The following is an 18,093-nucleotide window of genomic DNA, read 5'->3' on the forward strand; positions in this document are numbered from 1 at the left end:
TCCCACCCAGAGGGATCCCAAAGATCCCCACAGACATTTCATCTGACTGGAAAGGTTCTCCTGCTTGTTTGCTCATTTTAAGGGTGCTGTCAAGCACAGGAAATTTACTGATTTCTTCTTGATGGCGATGTTGTGAAAGCCCATCATGGAGGAGGAAATCAAGAAAGCCAGAGCAGAGGGTGGGATAGGCTGCTGAGCAGAAGAAACTGGACTTTTATGGATCTACACTGAGCAGAACAGGGATTTGTGTTGCTACTTGGACAGACAGGTAAAACGCACAGCCCTCTGTACCTCTGTACATGGTACTCCTGTTCATTGTTGAGGCCCCCCAGTTTTACCTGTGAAAATTCCTTGTGGAATTTTTTTTCACCTGAACTAAAATAGTATGATTTGGGGGGGGAAAAAAAACAACAAAAACCCCAAAAAACCACAGCCCAACACAAAAAAAAAAGTTATTGAAACTGAAATGTTTGTTTCTACCACTAAAAACTCAGTTTTCTCATTACTACAAAGATGGGTTGAGTTGAAATGTCTGAGTGGCTTTAATTACAATGCTGATTTTATTTTATTTTTGGTAGCAGTAATAGTCGAGCAATGGCACGCCGACAAAGACAGCTTTGAACGAGCAGCAATGCTGAGAGGTGCCGCGCTGCTCCCTCCCCCCAGCCCATCTCCCGGCTCCTGACAAAGAAAACAAGTCGCTGCCTCTTCAAGACTTTTCTTGTCCTTTCTGTTCGTGACAGGCGTAAGTGTTAGTAACATCTGCTGGCCCGAGCTCGCTTCCTCCTGCTGTGCCGGGCTCTGGCAGGGCCGTGCGGAGCAGCCAGGACCCCGTGCCAAGCACGGAGCGTGGCTTTGCCGAGCCAGGGCTGAACTCAGCGGAGCTGTGCCTGCCATAGCCGGGCACGGGCTCCGAGCGCCTGCCAGGCTCTGCTCTGCTCCTCCTGCCTGCTCGGCCCCAGCTCTCACAAGTGGAAGGCTCGTTGGCTTTTTCTCGTTGTGGATGATGAGTGTTATTTTAAGCAAAATAGCCAAGGGGGATAAGCAGATCAACATGTGAATCTGAAAGCATCTTCTATGAGCTTTGACTTAGAAAGTTACTATAAATTAGAAGTTACAGAGAATGCGCTTTTTTTCACAATTTATTCTTTAACTTGTGTCTACTTTTCAACAATGTTTTGTGATTCAATAGGCTGTGGGGTTTTTAGTGGGTTTTTTCACTTTGTCAGATTTCCTTGATGGTGGCAGTATTTTGCAGAGCAACCTAAAGTGCAAGTATATATGTATATAATTTTACAGGGAAACAGACTCTGTAAAGACAGATGCAGACCTTGCTTTATTTTGTAATTGGTTGCTTCAGAGTTGGCTAGCTTTCCCTTTAGATAAAATGGACAAAAAGTCTTTTGGTTTTGCTTTTTTAAAGTAAGGCATAGGGTTTCTCTTCCTAAGCCTGGATGGTTGAATGCTTTTAATTTTTTTCATCAAATTAAAAAAAAAAAAAAAAAAAAAAGGAATATGTGGAAATTTGGTCTATTTCATGTCATATGTGAGGTCAATGGGAAAAATTAGGTATGTTTAAGAGTAACATTTTTCTCAGACTTGTCAGCTCCTAACAAGCAGCGATCTTGCTGCTTGCTCTTAGGTTGGCAGTAATGTGACGCTGCGCTTCAGATCTGTTTTTTGGGGGATGGATGGGGAGTTCCTGAGGCTGTTTTATGTGAGAGTTTTTAAAGACTCTTGTAATGATTTATCTGGAGATCTTTTTTTCTAACAACATCAAAAAGCAGCCTGAAGTTACACTATCCTATACTTCACTCCTATCAGCTTTATAGAATAATCCAGTTGTTTCTTCCTTCTGAGTACACAGGGAGTGTGTTTAGCAATGATCCTGGAGCCTGCAGGCAGCTGCAACAGAAAAGGACTTCCGTGGTTTGCTTTTGCTTTCTCTTCCTGTCCCCTCCATTTTCATATATGTTTTTGAGAAGGCTGAGTTTCTAATGGACTACCTAGTGCAAGACTAGGGGAAAGTGAAACTGTACTTTGGGGCTCGTTTTGTTAGTTCTTTTGGTTTTCATATAGTGTTCTATCAAAGGCACTGGTCTTTAATGTTAAAAACAACCCAGTGGATGGATAAATTAAAGGTGTTAGTCAATAAAGATTAAAATCTGAACTTCATCTGAGGAAATACTAATGAGAGAGAAGATGAGTATGTCTCCCCCTCAGCCCTGCCCCCTGCAAAATGCCAAGCATCATCACTCTGGTATCATTCAGAAGTAACTTCTAAGTAGCTGAAAGTGAAAAGATTAGAAATCAGGTTGATGATATGGTTTCTTTTCAAATGCTTTCTCTAAATGTTGAATACTGTGTCCCTGAAGAAGTCCCATTATTAAAGCTGCGTGACTCTGAAATCACCTTGACTCTGCGGGGGCGATATTTGAGAGTTTTGGGGATTTTCCTCATCTGACTCTTAGAGTTCCCTTTTATTGCAGGATTACAAAGGTTTTTTGTGAAACATGTCCCTCTCGGAGTTTGTATCATCTCCAAAGTCAAGTTGACGGGTGGCTGGAATTACCCCATGTACACTAGGTGTATAAACCAAATAATGTTATTAACTGAGGCCAAGGATTGCTGTGAACTTTTCCCAAAGGATTTTGGAGCTTGTTCACAAATAAATGCTGAAAAAGAATTTCAGTGCTTTCCAGGCACCTTTCCCCTGCGTGTGACATTAATAACACTAACAAAAATAACTCAAGAGTGCATACTTCTAATAGCCTTAGTGACAGAGCCCCCAGCACACTTGCACTATGGGCAGCTTGTAGAGGGGAGCTGTCCCCCTCTCCTCTGCCACAGCCTGGTGTGGGGTGGGACGTGGCAGCTGTGTCAGCATGGCAGCACACAGGGCATTGGGATGAAAAGTGGGAGAATTTCACTATGTCCTGTAGAAATGGTGATGAACTTAACCCAAAGCAGAAGCTGATAAAGATGTGAGGGTTTAACAGTTGGCTGGCTGGAAAGTTTCATTTCTCTGCAGAGTGCAGGCTGTTGGTTGTTGGCTTTTTTTTTTCTCTCCCGAGTTACAAAAACTTGCTTGTTCTTTGGTTCAACTTCCTTTACTCCAGGTTTGGTTACAGGGCAGACAGTGGGGTGTGCAGGCTGAGGTGCAGGGTGCTCTTCTCTGTCTCCTGTATGGATAATGTGGTGTCAGCTTTGCAAGCAGAGCTGTGTGTGTTGCATAAGGGCGCCGCACGTCTCCTTCAGTATCTGCTCAGTGCTGTGAGGCTGGGAGATCCCACGCTGCAGATTGCACAGCAGCTTCCCTGGGGGTGGGCAGCCCGTGTGAGAGCAGAGCAGTACTGCTGCATCACTACCAGTCCTGTCTGCAGCACTGGGATCCTTCCCCGGGGGCCTCTCCTCTGCGTATTAACCCAGCCTGACCCTGCTTGCCTTGCAGGAACTGCCTGGATCACAGCTAAAGGGGGCATGGCTGTAGGCATGGAAGTGTCAGCTCTGACACTGATGGTATCAATGAGCAGGAAGCCTTACACTGCTCTATGTGTTCTTAATGAATGCTGAAGCCAAAATATTAATGAATTTCTTTTTTCATCTGTTACCAGTACAGCATGTTTCATAGTTTTTTGAAAACTGTGTGATGAAAAAGAAAGCCAAAACCCCTTAACTAAACCATTAACCAAAGCATTTTTCTTAATCTGTGTGGACATAAATATGGGCAGAATACCCTTACGGGTTTCTGGCTGGGTCATTCAGCCTTAAATTGAAGTGACCTCATTCTGGGGGGACCAAGGAGCTCAATACCTGAATTTTTTTCTTGCCATGGTTGCTGACAATTTTTATACCGTTAGCAAGACTCCTGGTGGGTGATATACCAAAAATCTTGCAGTGGCAAAAATTACTGATAAATTCACCTAAGGAAAGCTATGTGTGTGGAGGTTCCAAGGAGAAGAGGATGTCTTTAGATTTTTGATATTTCAGCTTGAGCTTTGGTTTGTATTTTGCCTGGTCCTTTGAGCTGCCACTCTCTGACAGTGAATTCACATTTCAGGTTTTTTCAGTTGATTTGATTTTGCTTAACAAAATTGAATTTTTTCCTTACTTATGATCAGACAGTGCTCATGAGTTGTGTTTAGGTATACATGAGCACAAAAATATTTTTAGTGACATGTCCTTCCAGAAGCACATGCTCTTCTCAAAGCTTCGGGTTTGGTTGGTTGTATATACTAAAACCACTTTCTCTTCTGTTTTCTTCTTTCTGTTCCAGAAACTGGTCAAATACCTGTTTAATTTTAGCTTTTTCTTTTTAATAAATTTTTTGATGGACAGATTTTATCAGATATGAAATGAGCCTGACATTGAAGTTAGGCATACATGTCACAAAATTCAGTATCTGTACATTATTTCAAATCTAAACCATGAAAAACTGAGAATTGCTTTTTCAGATTTGAAGACAAACTGCAATGCAAGGCAAAAAGAAAGTATGGTACTTCTAATGCTGCTGAAGGTTGCTTTTGAGGCCACCAGCTACTAAAACATACTAATTACTCCATGGAGATGATAATGGTTTTGGGAGTCAGCTGAACAGTTGGCATGAAACCTGGGCCTTGGAAAGTCAGCTGCTAATGACTGTAATGGAGTCAGTGTCACCTGCTGACCCTTTTTTTAAGAGTTTAGGCATGCTGTGTAAAGGGGGTAGGAGATGTTTTCCTTCCCATAGCAGAAGATATGGGTGTGTGACTACAGAAGTTGCCACTGCCCAGAGGCAGAGACTCGGGGTAATTAAGCAGGAGCACAGACACCTAGAGAGGGAGAGAATTTCCAATAAGTAGACATACAAAATTAAACCAAACTGGTGATTCTAGTTTCAGGTGGTGACTCTACTGGTTTTGCATGGCAGAGACAGTGTACACAGGGAGTGTTAGGTTATAGTGCCCGCAGTAGCTTTCCAAATACCACTCAGACAGCCACAACTGATTGATTTTTGTGCCTCTAATTCTGAATTTTGATCAGTGAGAAAACAGATTCCTCTAAGGTGAGGGGACCATACCTCACCATCTTGCAGTTGTAAGTAGAACTTGGTTTTTTCCAAACTTCACAGTGAGTTGTTGTAGCATGTGTGACTCATAGGCTAATTAAACAGTCTCAAAAAGAATACAATCTCAGCATTAGCTGTGTTTTTACTAAGCATATCCAAGTATTTTCTGTCTCTTGGAGAATTAGATATGTGGTTTTAAAACATCTGCTTGCCTGACATTAGATTGCCAAACCATCAGTGGTATCTTATTAATGTGCAGGACTGGGTTATCCTGTGAGTGTTGTGCTGGATAGCTGGTTTGGAAGGGGAAATTTCTGTCAAGAAGTACTGACACTTACATGTTAATTGGGCCTTCACTTCTTAGATGTGCATATCTGTGTAAGTGTATGAGGAAAAACCAGCTATGGAAAGTAATCTTACCATTCTCTGTGTGGGTATAATGGAGGAAGGAAGCTTTTTTTACTATTATTTTTATTTTTAAAATTTCTTTTGCTTAGTAGAATAATGTAAGGAGGTTCAGCTCTGTGTTTTCAGTGAATAGCTACTTGATAGTGAAATGAAATAATGAAAAACATCCCATTTTGGGGGATAGTGTGCATGTGAAATAGAACACTTTGGCATACTGAGTAGGATGCTCCAAGGCATGTGTAGTCTTTGAGGCTTTTTTTGTTTCTTTTACATAAGGGCCTTGGTGAAAAGTCAGAACCTGCTGTAGGTAAAATTTCCATTTGTGATCCTCTTGCTTCTAACCTTGCTGAGCTCTTTGATCTACTGACTTGTCCCTTTAAGTCCCTGTGTGTGGTGCAGAGCTGTTTATGCATCCCACACTCCAGTTTGCTCACCAAAGGCCATCTGATGCCCACAGTGGTACCTTTCCAGGTCAAGGTGCTCTTAAATAGAAGACCTGATTTTGATTGTTTGGTACCTAATTTTTTTATGACCATAAACTGTTGTGAGAATATCAATAACTTCTGAGACTTTCATTCCTTTGAATTAGCCTGGTTTTGGATGTGTTTGCTTCAATTCTTGTCTGTGTTGTATGAATGTCCATCTTATCTCTGCTGCTCCAAATTCGTCATTGTTATGCTCTGCTAGGACCTTTTTTTGGCTTCTGAAGGTGCCTTGTGCTGCTTTTGGGTTTACTGGTTTCTTCAGAGGGAAAAACTTTTTGGTTAGTACTTAACCTACTCAATAGCATAGATGCTTTGCAGAATAATTTTTTATAAATCCCCTCAAAACAGATGTCTTCCAGTGGACTGGAATACAGGAGAGGAGAGCAGGGGGTGTGTGGGATGGGAAGACAAATCAGGAGACTTGAGTTGAGTGCCTAGCCCTTGAACCTCTCTTGCATTTGCTATTCCTTTTGCTGTTTAATTCCTGAGGATTGTATTTCCTTTTCCCACCCCTCTGACATACCAGTTTAGCCTGTAAGATGCTTGGCACAGGGCTGTGTGTCCAGACGTGTGTGTGTGCAGAGCTGGACCCCCATGAATCTCCAGAGGACAGCAGCGGCAGCGTTGCCATCCTGAAGCTGCACTGGTTATATTCCCATCCTGGGAGCTCCTGTGCTTGAGGCTGCTTGTCTCTAGGTAACTGCTCGCTGTAGGAACAAGAAAGTCACACTCCTCTGCAAGTTGCTGCAGCACATCCTAGGAGCATTGTGCCACATGCAGCCCTGTCCTTTCCGGGGCTCCCTGATCCCTGTCACACACACACCGTCTGTGGTGTAGCGCTGGCGTGGCCTGGGTGCTGCTGTGGGGTCTCCTGGCCCTCGCCGCCTCTGGATGAATTACCTCTGCAGTAGTTGTGTGCTGTAGCTGCCGTACAGCTGCAGGATGGTATTTTTCCTTCCCTTCCTCCTGCGCCCTAGTTACCTTTACTGGTAGCTAGAGTAGGTGTTCTCCGGAGTGGTGCTCTCCTCCCGTTCCCTCGCTATCCAGCGCTCCTCACATGCTAGCGGAGCTCACCCCGATGGCAGCTGGCACCGCTCCCGAATCTCCGGGGCTGGCGATTGTCCTCTTTTCTTTGACTCCGATAACGGCAGCACATTAGCGGTGGGAGCAGCCGGGGCGCTGCTTTATGGGGCTTTACTCCTGTATACCTCCGGTTTTCCACAAATCTTGCCAAGTGAGTTTCCTGATCGTGGGCCGTGTCATTCGCTGTGCTCCCCTGCCCTGCCCCCACCCATTTCCTGGCATCACTTCAGATCCGGCTGTAGCACTGGTCCGGTTCTGCTGGAGCGCTCCACCCTGGACTTCCGAATGCAGTAAATCTCTCTGGGCGGGAGAGTCATACGGTGTGTGGAGCATGAAAAGCAACAAAGCTTTGTCAAGCTTAGGAAAGAAATCCTTAAAAAAGGAGGGAGAATATTGAACTCCATTTTTTTTCTCTCCCCCTTATACTGTGTTGAGTTCATTTGGTATGCTCTACCCTAAATAGAAATAAATAAACAAACAAAAACTTTAAATTTGTCTCTACTGCAGTCTCCTGCAGCAATTTTGAAGTGATCTGGCACAAAGGAATAAATAAGATGCATTCCCATTGCTGCAGTGGTCTCTTTGGGGTGCCTTTCTGGACTGTCACCATCATTCTCTTTCAGAACACCATGGGTACTGTTTAGTTTACCAGTGTTTATACCACCTGGCCTCAGAGGTTGGAGTTGGTCATTCTGAGGCTAAAAGTGTCCAGAGCAAAGCTTTGCAATGCTGTGATTATGATTAATCTCTTGGCAATCTTGCTGCCATAAACCCTATTAAAAAAACCTGTTTATTCATAATGAAAGTGTTGGAGCCCCAACAGTTGGCATTATGACTAGATATTTTTCTGCTGGAGGTCCCTAGGATCCAGGATTTCCTCACTTTCCTGGCATTTGGGCTTGTCCCATTTACTACTGATTCAAATCTCAAAACAGCAAGCACAGACTAGGTTTTGTGCTTTTTCTCTTTTGTGTCAGCTCTGGGAGTAAAAGGACATCTGAATTTTTGAGTGTTGCTTTTCCCAGTGTGAAGTCAAAAGTCTTTCCAACTGCATAAATGAGGGAGGGATCAGATGGACTTGAGTCAGGTGTGTTTATAACAGCATGCTCCTCTTCTAAAGAAAACTAATTTCTTTAAACAGTGGGCAATTGATGGAATTTATAGCCCAGTATGTTTTGCTGCAGGATTAATAAGTGGTGTCCTGTAGGACAGCTGCAATTTGCTGTCCTAAAACACTGCTTGGGATCCAAGTGCCCTTCTGCCATATTGCCCATGAGCTATATATGGTGACCAGAACTTGGGTGTGAAATGTCTTCAGGTCCTTTTTTCCAGGTCAGTTGTCTGAGGCAAGCACAGCCACCCTTTCTGCCTATCTCTGCCTCCTCGCCTTTGGACACAGTTGAATTTTTGCTCAGACTTTGTATCAGTCTAAAGATATTTGCCATCATAGTGTAATGTCAAAGCCCTGGAGGAAAATCATGTCTTGATTGATATGGCTTTGATGAATGCTGTAGAAAGAGTGATGCTTGCTGGTGAAAGTTTTTAGGGGAACCTGCCTGTTTCTTGCAGGAGACATCACAGTTAGTTCTGCTGGATGCTCCACCATCATGATCAGGCAAATGTTCCTTTTCACTTTTGTCTTGCTGAGGCTTTTGCACCTTTTTTTTTTCTTCCTCTTTTTTTCCCCCGAAATCAGCTGCGGTTGTCTCCCTTACACTGGATTAAATAGCAGTGTGGCACTTGATGTGAATTATTTTAATTATGTCCTGTGGCAGAGCATATTTGCATTATATCCCTAATAAGTTTTGTCTTCCATATTTTATTGAGACTCTCAGGTTTTCCCAGGGAAATTCCAGGGACTGGACATTGCAGGGTGCAATGTCACAAATGCTCTTCGATCAGTTTGTGTCCACAGTGTCAATTCATGTGTGTCCTTCCCAGAAGTGACATGCAGTGGGGATTTTTCTGCTGTGGGTGCTGATTACACTTGCAAATGATACTGACATGGCAGGACCTCTGAGTTTTCTTGAAAACAGGGTTAGGATTTAAAATCTTGACCAACTAGAAAAATCACTTGGAAAAAATAAGTGGTTAGTCAGAAAAGGACAAGCACAAAGTTGTTAACTTAGGTGGGAATAATGGGCTGCCCAGACCCAGAATGGGAGGTGGCTGGCTGAGCAGCAGCACTGCAGAGGGGGGATGGAATTGATGGTGGATTCCAGGCTGTGAGTCACCGGTTGTGAAAAAGGCAAGCTGAGGTTTATAACCAAAAGGATACAGCAATCCTTCCACTCAGCTCAGCTTGGTGAGGTCTCAGCTGGAGTCTTGAACCAGTTTTCTGCTCAGCCTTTAAACCAGCAAAACAACTCAAAAGTGGGTCAAAAAAAAAAGGGTGGGAGGAAGATAGCATGAATGGATGATTTAGCAGACATGACCTGTACAGAGAAAGTGTAGGTATTGGGGTTGCTCAGCCCATGGAAGAAAAAAGTGAGGGGATGGATGAACATGTTAGCACCTGTAAAACGTAGGAAGGAATGGCTGTTTAGCATATATTTCAGGAAGAGGACTGTGTACTTGAGTCTTGTGGGAGCTTTGTGCAGAGCAGTCCTGGTGACAGGCTGTCACCAGAAATCCACGGGAGCCTCTTTTGAGCAAATGTATTTATCTGGAACTGTTTCTGTGGCAATGGCTCTTCTTCTCCCCCGTTTTGTGATGGCCAAGCCTGAGAAACACATGGTGGAAAGGGAGCCTGTGCTTCCCATGGCAGGAGAGCTGGCTCTGGCCCAGTGAGTTGGGCAGAGCTGACCTGCACCTCCAATTGGTGCTGTAATGCTCACCCTGCACCTTTGTGCTGAGGAGGCAGCACATTCATATCCAGGTGTGACCCCACAAATGCTTGGCCAGAGCTCTGGCATCAGGCAATGAGATTTTTGGCTGCTGGTGTAGGGAAGTTGAACATAGGCATTTGACTTGCATGGAAAGGCCAGTCATTTTCCTCTCTAAGGCTGGAGGCAGGAGAGGTGACCAGGGTGAAAGCAGGAATGCAGCTTTAGACTCACTGCAGGACTTGGTGGTTCTGCAGGAGCACCAGGTATCAGTTCTCAGGATGTGACAGATCCATCCTGACAGATGTCCCTTTAGCACCAGCAGCCAAAACCAGCATTGTGCTTGTGTTGTTTTCAGGGGTTTGTTCCCATCTTTTAGGGAGATTTTCCTGGGGATGGGCTTGCTCTCCTCCATCATGTAGCAGCTACTGCAGCAAAGCAATATTAGGAAGTAAGATTTTAGCTGTCTTCCACGTGATTAGTCCTGCTTGAGGGAGGGGGAAGGGCCTCACACTCCCTATTAATCATTTCTTCTTCCCTCCTCCCATCTGCTCAGTGATTCTCTTGCTCTTGCATACACCACTAATATTTGATCACTTTTATTTCTCTCTGATTCTCTGACTCCCTCCTCTCTTTGTTGGTTCTTTCTTGAATCTCTGCCCTCTTTGCTCCCACATTCTTGCAGAGATGCTACTCAATGACCTAATTTTCTTCCCTAGCTTCCTTAAAAAAAAAAAGGGGGGGGGAAGAAAGAAAAAAAGAAAAAATACTCATTCCTCATTCCCTTCTCCATGAACATTATGCCTTTTCCCAGTGGTCAGCACCTTCAGCCAGAGTTGTAGAGTACGTGTGGGCAGTGCCTGCTTCCCTCCTCCTCCTCTTTGTGCCCTCCCCAGAGGGTGCAAGCCTGACTCCTCCTCCGCCTCCCTCTCTTCCAGCTGCTTTCACTAGCCTCCTAGCTCTTCTTGGCAGTGAGGAGCCTGGACATCTGTAGAAGCAGCTGGAAGCAAGATGGAGAGCCAATATCCTGCAGCTCATCAGATCTCTACAAACCTCAGCTCAGGAACAAACTGCTTAATTTGCTGGGGTTTTGTACTCTTTTAGTTTGCAGTGCACACTGCTCGTTCCTCACCATCCCAGCAGAGCTCCAGCTTTATTGGTACATGGCATGGCATGGCTATAGCCTGTTGGTTTACAAATCTTGTCACCAGTCTGTAAATCAGAAGAAGAAGGCAAAATTAAGCTTTGTTTCCACCTGGATCTTCAGCACTGCTTGCCGTTAGCATCGTATGGTTCCACGGACAGTACTTAATCCTGCATTAGTGAAATTTGACCTCTGTCAAGCAAGCAGCAGTACCACAAATTCGTAGTCCTGAGAACACAGCAAAAGTAGTTCTTGCTGGTTCTGTCACTTCCCCACCTGATTTTCATCAAAACCTTCTTGTGAAGACGAGTGGTGGTACTCTGAAGGTGTCTCATCCTTCCCGTGAGCCCTGGACGGCAGCGCTAAGCCGAGCTCCGCAGGCTGCAGGAGCGCAGGAGCTGTTCCTGTGGCGGCGGGGGCTGGGAGCTGCGGCGCGCTGCGGCACGGCGTGCGGGGATGGGCCCCCGAAGGGAGGCCGCGCTGCCGTGAAAAGCCTCGCAGCATGTTACATGATGCAAGCTCCTTGGCAAGTGCTGTAATTGTGTCACTGAAATGGCTGAGCCACAATGCTCAGGGAGAAGGTTTTTCCTGGTGAGCCTGCGAGCGCACTGTGCCCTTCCCTGGTGCAGAGAGCAGTCTGGGAAGGCCAGGATACCACAAAGTGCTGAGAGAGCTCGTGTTCAGGGAAGGGCTCTTGTGCCTCTTTGAGGATTTGAAATTTGCCGGTTTGTGGCTGAGAGCACGTAATAAGAGATATAACTAGACAGATGCTTTAAAAATATTTTTCTAAGGACTTGGAAATGAGTGTGACGATTAGGGACACCATTTTCAGAAAGCTTTCAGCCCAGCATCCTGTTTTACTCTCATGACAAACTGCAGTTATGCACACAAACAGCTATTGGAGTTTTTAATGTCTTGCTCCCTCAGCACTACTGGTAGCTGTTTGCTCCCAGATGCCATTATTTGCACCCAGAGCTGTTGGAGCAGAGAGGTACGAAGTAAAGGGAATTGCTTTGGAAATCAGGCTTTAGGCCTGATTCAGGATCAGTCTTGAAACCACCAGCTCTGACATGGCTGGGCAGTGCTTTGGAGCATGGGTGCCCGTGAGTACATGTGGTTACACAGAGCCTGCATGTGGTGTTGTCAGGTGTTTAAGTCCAGTGTAAAGCAAATACCATTTGCAAGTAGCCCTAATATGTCCTATATTTTTTTTCTTCCCCTGTCTCTAAAGCTTTGCTGTGATACAGAGCTCTCATATTTTCCATTCCTAATTCAAGAGCTGGAGGGATCGCTAAAGCCAGGTATCAAGTTACAGGAGAAAGAGTGAAGACATTTGGTTGCAGCTTCATTGGCTCACACACTGCATACACCCAAGTGAAGATTTTCATCACCCCCCGTGTCTCTGTTAAATCTCTAAGTCAAGTCATCTTTTCTCTAGGTCTGCCCTTGGGAAGGACACTGTCTGCAGGGAAAGTTCCCATCAATAGAGGTGTTTGAAGGCTCAGAACAGGAGGAAGGAAAAACCCTGTAACGATCAAAAAGCATCTCGTCCGTAGTACAGGAAATGTTGTTCCTACTCATCCGAGCTACCAAAATAAGGCAAACCAACAAGTTTCAACAATAACAGTGTTCAAATTAAATCCTTTGAATGGGTAATGTGTGTAGCTTAAAATGTGACTCAGCCAGGAATTGTTACTATTTCTGGTACTGTTTTAGTTTTTAAACCTAGTCTACTTCAGATATTTGGCATGTCCTTGGTTGTGATAGGAAGCTGATTAGAGGTGGTGACTAAATATCCTTTATGGGCTGACTAATTCAAACTTGGATCTTTTTTCTGAAATTGAGATTTGATGCTTTCCAAGTTAGATATGAACTCGAGTGAAGATTGCAGTGTATAAAAGAAAGCCAAACCCCTGTGGGGTTTTTTTGTTTGTTTGTTTTTTTGTTTGGTTTTTTTTTTACCTTCTCATTATTATCTCCTATCTAGCATTTCATGTCTGGGTGGGGTTTTCAAGACCAGGTTTTTTTCCTCAGACAGAATCTCTTCTCCTCTGTGTTAGGATGCTGTCTTCAAACCTTCAGCTGATTATGTTTGGTTCTTAGAGTGCTGGTATGTGTTGGCTGTTTCCTCAGTAGTTCGTCCCACCAAAAGAGCCTTCTCACATGCTCTTTTCCTTTCTGTGTATTCTCTTGGTCTTTCCCCTGTATGCTGGTTTTCCTTTTGCTGATCTCCATGTATTAGTCCTTTTTGTTGCTCATTTGCACTTGTCTGGCTTTCCCTACCATGCCTCTCATTTGGTAGAGCTGATGGGAAATGCTGCATTTCCCCCTTTCCTCCTCCCTCTGCCCCCTTCCTCTCCTGCTTCCTTTGCTTGTATAGCTCAGTGAAAAGCACTTAATAAAAAGGACTTTGGGTAAAAGAGGAGTAGAACAAACTCCAGGTATTTCCCTGTGTGTGTTTTCTACTGCCTGCCTGTTCCTGCAAGCACACACTTAGCTTTTGAAACTGCATGTTCTTGGGAATCAGTAGAGAGATTAATTTTGGACAGGGTAGCAGTGGAGTGACATTTGATTTCCTTATTTGAGTGTGACTGTTATCCATATGCTGGAGACCACACGTGACTTACAGCACCCGCTCTCTGTGCTTCCTCAGTTTTTCTCCCCAACCTTCATTTAACATTTTGTTGACTATCCCTGCAGTGAAAAGAAGTAGAAATTATCTTCCTTCCCCCTGAAAGTTTAAGTTAATTTTAAAACACATACAGAGCTGCAGAAGCTCTGGGACTTGTCTCCTATAACCCCAAAGACTGCCTTTAGGGGCAGCCCTGGGGGCTTTTCAGAGAGCTGGAAAGGGGAATTTCAGTGTTGCACACAAGGATTTTGCTTCTTGCTGCCCATGTGGCGATTGTGAAGGTGTCCCTGACCTGCAGTAGTTGTCAGTGTGTATTTGCTATACTGAGGTACTCCATGAACCCTAAATGTGAAGCATGCTGAGATCAGAGGGGAACCATAAGTGAATCTGCGTATTTTCAGCTTTCAACGTGTTTCAACTTCTCTGTCTTTATTTTTCCCAGTTTGGTGGACAAATTTTTGATCTTTTGTATATGCTGCTTGTGTACTGTGTAGCATGAACAAAGAGAGTACATGCAATATGAAAGACACAAATTGAATTAAAACTGTCAAGTTCTTCCCCTCCTGCCACTTTTCCAGGCTGTTTTTTCCCTGTCTGGGCTGTGTGTTGTTTGCGTGCTTCCACTGCTGCTCAATAAACACACTGCACTTCTGGATAACAGACAGAACAAATTTAGGTGCTTTGTCGTCACCCATATGCCCAAAACTAAGGATAAGAAAAGTCTCATCCCTTCTCACAGTGTGACTATTGGAGATGGTTCTGTGTAGGACCAGGAGTTGGACTTGACAATCCTTGTGGGTCCCTTCCAGCTCAACAGATTCTGTGATTCTGTCCCTCATCTCCACAGACCTTCAGTGCAAGCAGTAGGAGTTTGAAGAAGTTGGGTGAAAATCTGAAGAGAGTCCAAGGTCTGCTTATGTTTGTGTAATTCCTGGTGGGAGCAATGTCATGTAACACTGAGCAGTCACTGTGCTAATGTACCTTTAGACCTGAGCAAGAGGAAGAAAAGCTGTGAGATAACCTCTTGGGAGGAACTGCTCCCTGCAGTCCTCCAGATTCCTGAAAGACAGGTCACGTCTTACCATGAGAGATACTGAGTGAGGATGCACAGCCTGTGCTCTGCAGGTCTGCAGACTGGATAGATCCTTTGAGCCTTTGCCTACGAATACAGGAGGGACACACTGTGAAAGGTCCTTTATGCAGATGCCTTCAATAGATGAGGAAAAAGAAAGCCCAAGTTATCTGCCTCTTCTTCCATCTTGCCCTTACAAATGCCTCCCATGGTTGCTAGCCCTTTCCTGGGAAGCACAAACCCCTTCCCTCTGAGGGGCTGTGGGTTGGAGGCTTGCTCTGAGACAGTCCAAAGAGCCAAATCACCTTTGAGAACAAGACAAGGATATTTGAATCACATCTGCATGCCCTCTTGTGTGCCCTGGTGCTCAGGAAAGAGTGCTCCAGTAATAACTGGAGAGCCCTAACAGATGAAACTTAGATGAGCAAAACCAGATGTGAAACTTATTTTCTACCTATCCAAGCTATCCCTTACTGTAGTAGTGGCATCAGAAGAAATTTGAACCTTCTGCAACTGAAAATGTAGCCCCAAACTTTGAATTGCTTGCTCAGCTGTCGTGTCAGGTGGGTAGTGTGGGGTAGAAACACACATCATCTGTCAGTGTGGGAGGCTCCCATAGCAAGGGGGACAGGATGCTTAGGGTGGGACAGGTTGGAGAGGCTGCCCAGAGCTCAGTTCACATTTGCTGTTAGTCACTGCCTGTCCTCTGCTCAGGCATGAGTTTCAGGCTGGGTGCTGTAGCTCACAGTCTGACCCCAGATGTGTGTTAATTATTTATTTTCCTCCACGTGCTGGCAGATGGTGGGAAGAAGACTCTGCCAAGCATAGTGCATGCTTGAGGGCAGTGATTTTGAGACACGTTGTTGAGATTATCTGATGTTTCACATTTTCTGTTATTTAGTTTGTGTGTGTGTGTGTGTGTGTGTGTGTGAAGGGAGTATTTAAAACTTGCAGACAATAGTTTGCTGGGTTGCAGGGAATGAAACCCCTAATGAATAGTCCATTGTTTACATCCATTTGAGGCTGTTTCTTTGCTGAATTAGTGCCATGAAACATAGCTGTAATTCTGTTGTTTTTAACTCCCCTCTCCTTACCCATCCCCCTTCCTATTCCTTATGGTTGCTAAATCCTGCTGCTATCTTCTCTACATAAGTTTCCAGATTTTCTTCTCTCCTCTTGATTTTCTTCTGCTTAAACCTCTTGTTCAAACTAAGTCATCTTTTCCTTCTAGTATGGTAAATTTTCCCATCCTTGGCCTCTTGGAATCACACTTCTCTCCCTATTATTTTTATCCAGAATACTGTGGGGAAAGACAAAAAAAAAAGAGCCCAAACTGTTTTCTGCCATAATCAGGTCTAGATCCCCCTCTTGCCATTGCCTTTCCCTCTTCACCTCCTCGCTTTGGAACTCTTTCTGTACCAGTTTGCAGCTGTGTGTATATATATATAACTGTTTTATCTCATGTTTGCCTGCAAGCCCCCTGCCCAATTTCTAGCTCTTATTTTCTTCTCCATTCAGGAGGCTTCTCCCCTTGCTCTGTCTGTACTGCTCCATACTCTGATCTCTGTGCCTACTTCTGGTGACCTCTACAATTTGAGGTAGCTCCCTTTTCCCTCTCTTCAAGCAGACAAGTGGCTGGTTGGCAAAGTTGTAAGTTTTTTTTTTCCTGTACTCTGGTTTGCAGATGGCCCCTTTTTTGTGTTGCTAATTGATGCTGTGTAGCTGTTTACCTGCATGACTCGATGGAGTGATTGCTCAGATTGATGCATACCACACTCTGGGACTGTTTCTTTTCTCTCCAACCCTGATTTATAGATAACTGGGAAAAGCAATTCTTGGCTGCCCTGTTTTGAAAACTATTACACCACAGAAAAACTCATTACATGAACACAGCACCTAATATAAAGAAGCTCTATTTGGTTTTCTGGTTTCCCCCATGAAAAAAAACCCAACTTCCTTTTGTTATTGAAACAATAACTCCCCTCAAATTATATTTAAGGGATGTAGGCACCAAGGCTTGCCTGCTCTTCTAGGAGTTCCTGGAAATTTGAACTGAGGAGCTTTTTGTAACCAGTAGAGGAAATGGGGTCTTTTGGAGAGCTTTTGTTTGTTCTCTGGATAGGCAGTGTGTATGTGCCACATATTACAAACCTACCACAACTCTATTTGCCTTGTGTATACCAGATGAAATGCTAGCATAGGTATATGCAGAGAATTTCCTATGGATGAAGGGATTGGGAGGGTTGGAAAGCCCTGAAGATTTGAAAAAAGTAGGTACAGACCAACTGAGAGTCTCTATTAATTAAAAGAACACTGTGCATTGTGCAAATCAAGTGCATTTTTTTCCCTTTTCTTCATAACCTCAGTGGGATGCCCTGTGGACTGCAACTTGAGGGCAATGCTGTAAATTTTGAAATACTGTTTGTTTGTGTAGGACAGTGCTGGTGTCCTTTTGGGTCAGTGTAGCTGCTCTAAAATATGGTAAAATCATCAAGTGACAAGCAAACCAATGATGCTTCAGCCAAATGCCAAGGAAAATCTTGCAAGAGAGAGAATTAGCTGTGAAAATTTACCCTGTTGCTACAAAGCTCATTTGGTTGCATATATCATGTCAGAGTTGAATGATTGAAGAAATACTCCACTTGGTAAATGAAATTTTGTGCCAGTTACAGGACAGCTTATTCATGCATAAAACCTGAGACACCTGGTAGTGGTGCTGGTTGTTTTTGAATGAATATGCTTGTTGGAAGACATGGGAGAAGTGTAACGCCTTTGTGTCTTTAAAATATTTCTCCTTTTGATGCCATATGCTGTTAAGGAAATCAGATTTTGGGGATGTTAATTCTGTAGCAGCAAAAGTTTTTCTTTCCTAATGGGGATGCTTTCTCCATCTTACTTCCACTCCAGATTGATGTTGTTAAGATCCTGAGGCTGTGGCACTGCTTTTGTTCTGGCCTCTTACATCCCTCTAAAAACATGGAGCCAATATGTAAAATATGATCAATTCCTGACATTCTTACAGTTTTCTCCTCTTCCCATCTCCATCACTAGACGTTGCACATTGCTCCCAAACCAAACCCCTGCAGCCCAGAAATAGGTCACACCCCACCACCTGGACAGCAGTCACGGCTTGCGTCATCGCTTGGCGTGACGTTGGCGAGCGCTCGGCGAGCAGGACCGGCTTCTTCAGGGAGCAGGATGTGAGAACGCCCCTCCTGACTCCTCCAGATGGGCCTTGGGAGCTGTGGGGGGAGGACGCTGCCTGCACAGGGAAGAAGTAAAGAGGAGCTATAAGCTAATATGATCAGCACACGGATTTTCTGCTGGTTGGTTTGCATGATTTATAATGGTATACAGAGCTTTGTCACCTTTATGCTGACTTGTTCCACTGATGCCC

General features: G+C 44.3%; 1 protein-coding gene across 3 annotated transcripts in view; it reads left to right on the forward strand.

Annotated features, from left to right (window-relative positions):
• The window catches only part of SERTAD2 (SERTA domain containing 2), a 75,233-nt gene that overhangs the window by 21,992 nt on the left and 35,148 nt on the right, over positions 1-18,093 (forward strand). Inside the window, exon 2 of one of the 3 annotated variants that reach the window (XR_013776648.1) lies at positions 10,787-11,311. The exons of the other annotated variants lie outside the window; for them this stretch is intronic. The gene's annotated coding sequence lies outside the window, so the exon portion shown is untranslated. Of the gene's footprint in view, positions 1-10,786; positions 11,312-18,093 lie in introns of those variants that run through there. 3 annotated transcript variants of the gene reach the window in all.

This window comes from Erithacus rubecula, assembly GCF_903797595.1.
Source record: "Erithacus rubecula genome assembly, chromosome: 2".
NCBI lineage: Eukaryota > Metazoa > Chordata > Aves > Passeriformes > Muscicapidae > Erithacus > Erithacus rubecula.